The 6,996-nt window shown below is 27.3% G+C and overlaps 1 long non-coding RNA gene across 1 annotated transcript; it reads right to left on the bottom strand.

Annotated features, from left to right (window-relative positions):
• Positions 1 to 4,486: 4,486 nt before the first annotated feature.
• Positions 4,487 to 6,289, bottom strand: LOC109862195. The gene is made up of 3 exons (XR_002251092.1): positions 6,164 to 6,289; positions 4,731 to 5,105; positions 4,487 to 4,556 (listed from the first exon to the last, which is right to left on the bottom strand). It is a non-coding gene; the product is annotated as an uncharacterized LOC109862195 (long non-coding RNA).
• Positions 6,290 to 6,996: the final 707 nt, after the last annotated feature.

Genomic DNA, 6,996 nt, shown 5'->3' with positions numbered 1-6,996 from the left:
AAGTGTAAACTTGTTTAATAAACCATATCTTTCATTTTCGATTTTTAATTCACGTAGTCCGGGAACTTTCCGGACAAACTGTGTATATACGCAGTTTTCCGCATAACATCCTGCGATCGGCTCGTATAACCGTAAATATATTTCGTAGTTTAGTAACGTATCGACCTTTAATAAGATTTAATTGTTAAGATAATCTTTTACTTCATAAAAATCCTTATATATAAAAAGAATCTTTTTACCTTCCCTTACGAAAAAGAACTACTGGCAGTAATATATTGCGGCAGTGGTACAAAAAAATTACTGGCATTCTATGTAAGTATCAGTAATATTCTCAGTGATTTTTATAATACCTAATAATATTCTTATGTGATTGTCAATAATATTTATATTACTGACTTTATTTATATGTAATCGGCAGTAGTTTTTTTTCGTAAAGGTTCCTATTTCATTTTCTAGTCCGAATAGTATCCAAACGAAATTTGTGGGTCAAAACGTTAGTATTTTTACTAAATCTTCGGATAAAGAAGAATTTTACGCAAACATCAGGTGTAGCTCGTTATTGCCTTATCTCTATCTTTTTATTTAAACTTATATATGAATAAATATTTATACCTTATCTTTTATATAACTTATATATGAATAACCTTTATATGAGTAATCTTTTATTTAACCTTATAAATAAATAAAACACGTAGAACTATTGCAAGAGCAACAAAAAAAAGACGCGTAAAAGTTTTTTAAAATTTTATCTTGCATGTAAAAGAAAACCTCAACTAATCGGTTATCGAGTGCGAAATAGAGTATAGAAAATACTCATTTGTTTCAAATCTACACAATATAGATTAGAAAAAAATGGTGCCTTTTAAAAAAACTGAGCATAATTTTAATAAAATAAACAATTAAATGTATAATTGTACTATGAAACACATTACATTTTCGCAATTAAACAAATATCGCCACAATTATATGATGAAAAATTGAAGTGATAATTTTTAACATTATAAACTTGCGCAAGTGACAATAGTAGATGATACTGGAGCATGTAATTATAATACGTCTAATTTAGTGAACATTCTGATACTTACTGCGCTGATATGATTCTTTTGGTCTATCAATTGCATATTTAATGTGAGAAAAACTAGACAAAGTATATTATATATGTGTGCGCCTTTGAGCTTATAAGCAATCAAGCTTGTAGGCAATTGACATGTAAGCAATAATTTGTGTGCACAAACGAATTGTCGAAAAACATGATGTAGGCAAATGATGCTGTTGGCAATAAATTTGCAGACAAACGCGGCTCTTCCACCATGTCACAAACTAAAATAGAGTTTGAGTTTGGATTTGAAATTTCTGTTAATTCAAATAGAACACATAATTTCTTGTGCTTGACGAGTTTTGTATCTTTTTCGAGATTTATACTACTAAATCAGTCAAAATATACTTTTTGCTTGCAAAAATTCCGGTAATTTTGATTTTTGAACATGTCTTAAAGTACGGTGTTCTAATGAAAATCCCAAGTTTTCCAACACGGCGGGTCGCCGCTATCTTAGAAAAATAACGTTTAAAATATATTGTTTTGCAATATCTACTTACCAGTTGGTCCTACAATAAAAATAACTATATTCAATCTTGTAGAAAAGAATCTTTCTTATAACTTTTGTCTACAATATATGTTTGTATTCTAATAGATAAGAAACTAATTTCTAATAGATAAGAAACTGCAGCAATGTAAAAAAATAAATCTCGCTTTGCGAGAAAAGTTAAAAATTCATGCGAAATGTGAAAGATATTCACGGTACGTGTAAATATTCACTTTCCATAAAACAAAGTTCAATCTAAGTGTTTAGTTTTTTGATAGTGAAGCTTTCTTGCAAAGAGTATGAAACACACCGCCTCCATGCATATGCATGCAATCGTAAATTTGTTTCCATTCTTTATTGTTTGTAATATTGGCTTCTTAATACTTAAAGTAAATCATTAAAACATTAAAATTTAAAACCTTTAAAGTGTCATAATTGTACTGAAAGAACCAAGCTAATTACAGGTACAACAAGATCGACAACGTATCGTCTAAGCACATATGCGCGATCTTATATTTTTGAGAAATCATCAATAACTAGAAGACGATCGTACTTTCAATAAAAAATTACAACGTGTCACACAATATAAACGTCTGTGTTAAAAACCCCATATTATTTATGTTGTAATCTATGTATCTACATTGTACTAAAAAGAATTGAATTTCAAAATTTGTCGCACGCGTGCATCTCTCTAAAATTTTTTTCTATAGACGTTATTTGAAGAGAAAAGAATATGTGAATGTGTTCACAAAACAGTATTAGAAATAAATGCATAGAATTAAAAATTACGAAAAAATTCTAAAACTATTTTATTGCAATTCCAATTTTTATTATAAATAATTCCGTAATTACTGTTTTTTTCTTACAAACACAATAAACTATAACGTAAATTATAACTTCTCAGTTAACATTTTACAATTTTGAAATTTTAATTAAGTATTCAACAATTTACAAGGTTTTTTAACTTATATGATTAACATATCTTATACAACATTAAATAGTATTTCACGATATTAATTTTTCTCTTACATTTTTTACTTGTATACCTAGATCTTGTGTGAGACTTATATACTTCTATTTATGTGTAAGATGGTATACTGTATATATGCATACACATATATTTATATATATACACGTTTATATATTATATATACACGTTTATATATTTTATATATACACGTAGTAACCATCGTATAACATAAAATATCCCACTGAATTCCAGTGTATCCCACTGAAAAGTTAACTTTATTTTATCACTAATATGCAAACTGTTAAATAGTAAAATACGAAAACTGTATTTCCACTTTTACTCAATTTTCCTACCTATTAGTATAAGTTAGTGCTATAAAATAAAGCTTGCTTAAAAAAAACAAACACAAAATTTAGACACAACAAATGAATAAAATTTTTAAACTACAAATGTTTGTTTTCAAAATGTAAACTGTCATAAAAAAACCGAATACAAAAAGTGATCCATCATAAAATGGAAACTTATTCGCAGCCAGCGGTAAAAAGTACGCGATAACCTATGAAATTAAAAATATACTGAGGCTCACAATAAAGCGTAGATTCCATTTTAAACAGAAACATACGTCTATTTTTAATTTTTTCGTTAATGGCATCGAGAACAAATGATTCCTAGAACAGAATACAAAATATATTTAAGTAAAATCCTGAATACTTGTGTATAAATATTAAATATATGAAGTACGGAATATACTTTTACTTGATATAATATTCACCAATTACATATAAACAATAGGTTTTACATATAATCATTACATATAAACAATAGGTTATACTTTAAGAAAAGAAAAAACCGGCCAATTTCAAAAAACTATTACAATAATAATTTAAATACTCTATACATACATTTACCATGTGATGCATATGCAGCAATTTCTTTAAAAATATTTTGTTAGCAATCTGAAAAAAAACATGTACTATTATCACTTAGTGTGATTTTCTTACATCGTGTAACACTATTCAATAATATAAACTTGAAATAAAATGAAACATCATGTGAGCATATAGAATTATACGTAAATCGGATGTAATTTTGTATGATCGTATAAACTTTTAGATAAATCGACTATGATTTTATATAAATTGGATATGATTTTATGAGATCGTGTAAAATCAAATTTCAAATTTAGCGCAATCTGATTTTATAAGATCATATATAAATACATAAAAGTATGTACGATAGTATGTAATTTCTTATATTTATATATGATCTTATAAAATCAAATCGCCAAATTTTAGATTTGATTTTACACGATCACATAGAATCATATCCAACTTATATAAAATCATATTCGACTCATATACAAGTGTACACGATCATACAAAATTGCATCCGACCCACATATACTACTATATGATTTTCCATTGTTTCTTGAGAAATTATACTTTCCTTATATCAAAATCAGGTATGAATCTAGATAACACTTTACCTCTTTACATTTTTTATTATATACATACATATATACAGAGTGTCCGACAATTAGTGTAAAATCTCTTGTAGGCAGATAGAAGAAGTAAACCTAAGGCGAAAAACCCTAAATTATCTTTTTCTATTACAAATAATAAAAAGTACTTAGTGAATAAATCAAGCTACTCAGCGTAGACCTTTTAATGGACGCTCGCCTATGAGCCGCGTGGAACGCTTACGCACACCAAGCGCGTGGTTGATTATTTACTAATTACTTTTTTATTATATGTAACCGAAAAAATTAGTTCTCGACTTTTTGGAACAAGTTTACTACTTCTACGAGAGATTCGCCTTCTTGCCTACAAGAGATTTTATGCTAATTGTCGGACACTCTGTATATATGTAAAACATACGGAAATACTGTTTTGCATATATGACTACAAAAAATAAAAAAGATCATACAACATACCTTTGTCAAACCGTCGTTTGAATATATGTTGTTTATAATACAATTTATTATTGCTAGTATGTTCACGTCTCTAGAAAACAAAAACCTAATTTTTACTTCAAATGTAAAATTACTCTTATACATTATACAAAACGACATGAGAATAATATAGAATAAAGTCGTTATAAAAAATATGCAGATTATGTAAACTAGATAATCGTTTTACTGCATAAAAATGCTTCTACATAAAAAATAATCTTTTTACCTTGCAATTTCATTTTGTAGTCCGATTAGTATAACATCAAGCGCTGACATAATTTTTGAATACATAGCAAAAATATTAAAAAGTAAACTAACAGTAACACTTTTCTTCTCATTTACAATGTTTTTGTAAACATAACCATTGTCTGCATTTAAACTACTTTCACGTATTAGTAAAGAGTTACTATCAAGAAACGAGAGAAAGACCAACCGATCCTGATAGTGTTTAGAGCAAGGTAAAAATTCGAAAAGTTGTCCTAATTTCCCTTGTGTCTGGTATATCTTGAATATATCTTGCCACACAGCAGATGTATCATAAGTTACAGTGTCTAACATTAGTCTTTGACAATATATCCACTTTTGCCAACTTGGCAACAATCTGCAAGAAAAAAATATATTATCCCAGATATTCAAATGTGAAAACTCAATATAAAGCAAATCATTGCTTAGATAAGGATGCTCGCCAATTGCTGTTATGTTTATTTATTTAATGCAACAAAAATGTTTTTGTTAATTTAGTATTACTATAGTGAGTTTTATTGTCAACTAATTGTTGTAAACAATGTTTATGACAAGTGAGTGAGCACAATGTGAGCAATATGTTAGCAATGATTTTTAAATGTAAGTTGAAAAATAATTTAAGTTTATTGTTGATGAGATGTTGGAAAATGTTTGTTATTATATTTCGAAGAAATTTTCAGTACGTTGCTGGCAAGAACGTACTGAAAACAAAATACACTATTTTCTTACAGTGCTGAAAACTTATCCCTGAAAAGAAAACACTTACAAAATTATGTGACAAAAATTTGCACTAAAATATTAATTTGCAATTATACAGATATATTTTAGGAAATAGATGTAAATCATTGATCGTTTATAAAATATTTGTAATTGTTTGCAAAACGATTTTGCAAATAGTATTTTGGCAAAAAACTAACGATATGGCGAATTATCTTAGCAGTATATTTGCAAAGTTAATTTCAAAAAAAAATTGTTCACTAAGTGAAAAAAAAATTTTAGCTATGTGATGTTTAAAATGTATAGTAATATAATTGCATATGAAGAAATCAACGTAATTCATGCATATACTTATGGAAATGCATAATGACTTTTTTGCAAGTTTTGACAAATATTATTTACAAACTTTTATTTCGACAAAACTGTTACGTTATAGCGAATCATCTAAGTGCAATCATTGCAGGATCGTCGTTATTCATGATGCCATTTCTGTGCAATATTTTCACAATTTGCCTATAAAAGATGAGCAATATTTGTGGCAAGTTACCACAAATTGCACTCAGTTGGCTATCTAAGATTTAATTAAATAAATATAACTTTTCATTAGTGTTATTCCATACATATAAGTCCAGTAGCACGATAAGATCTTTGTGACTTCAACGGACGTCAAGTTGCTATTGAGAAAATAGAATAACGTACTTGTTTTGTATAGGATGTTTAAAATGCCAGTTTAATATTCCATTAACATGTTCTTTGCACTTTAAACTACCAAGGATGCATGTCCATTTTAAAACTTCATGATAGAATTGATTATTGGCACTATTTTCCGAAGAATGTGTATAGGATATGTCATCAAGAAACTTATTCAATATTTCCAGGAGTTTATTCTATGAAAGCAAAAGAAATTATGTTGTAACACAGTGTTAATTACCAAGTGGTTTTAATATATAATTATTTAACAATATCTTTGTGTTACTTAATGTTCCATATCTAAAATATTGTAGATTTTACTAGTTTTGTGACATCTCAATATATAGCAATTCTTTTTATTCTTTCCTAAGTTATATGTATGTTTATAAGAATTACAAAGTTATTTTTTTTAATTTAATATTTACATGTATTGCTGATAGTTTTTATAAAACTTACTGTTTTAAACAAAATATATCGAATATTTGTTGTTTTAAATAGTATTCGTATACTATAGTCTTTATGATGCCAAAACAACAAATATTACACTATCGTAAACAATACATTTGTACAACAAAATATATCATTGGTTTTTTATGTGCAGTTCATTTATGAACAAAAAATAAATAAACCTCAAAAAAATTACATTGCGAAGAAAACTGTATTTAAATTCTTTAAAAACTTGCAAATCGTGTGTACTTAGCAATTATATAGCACTTCTATAGAGTATCTTTTTAACTATAATGACGTGCCTGTTTTTGACTGTGGATTTGTATGTTTGCAACATTCTATTTATGTTCTTATGTATATTTGTTATGTTATCGGCTAAGGTTACACAAGTGTGT

The sequence above is a fragment of the Pseudomyrmex gracilis genome, unplaced genomic scaffold, assembly GCF_002006095.1.
Source record: "Pseudomyrmex gracilis isolate BER0280 unplaced genomic scaffold, ASM200609v1 scaffold_1478, whole genome shotgun sequence".
Classification (NCBI taxonomy): Eukaryota; Metazoa; Arthropoda; class Insecta; order Hymenoptera; family Formicidae; genus Pseudomyrmex; species Pseudomyrmex gracilis.
Note: the sequence above shows the minus strand (reverse complement) of the source record. Positions and strands in the feature narration are given on the sequence as shown.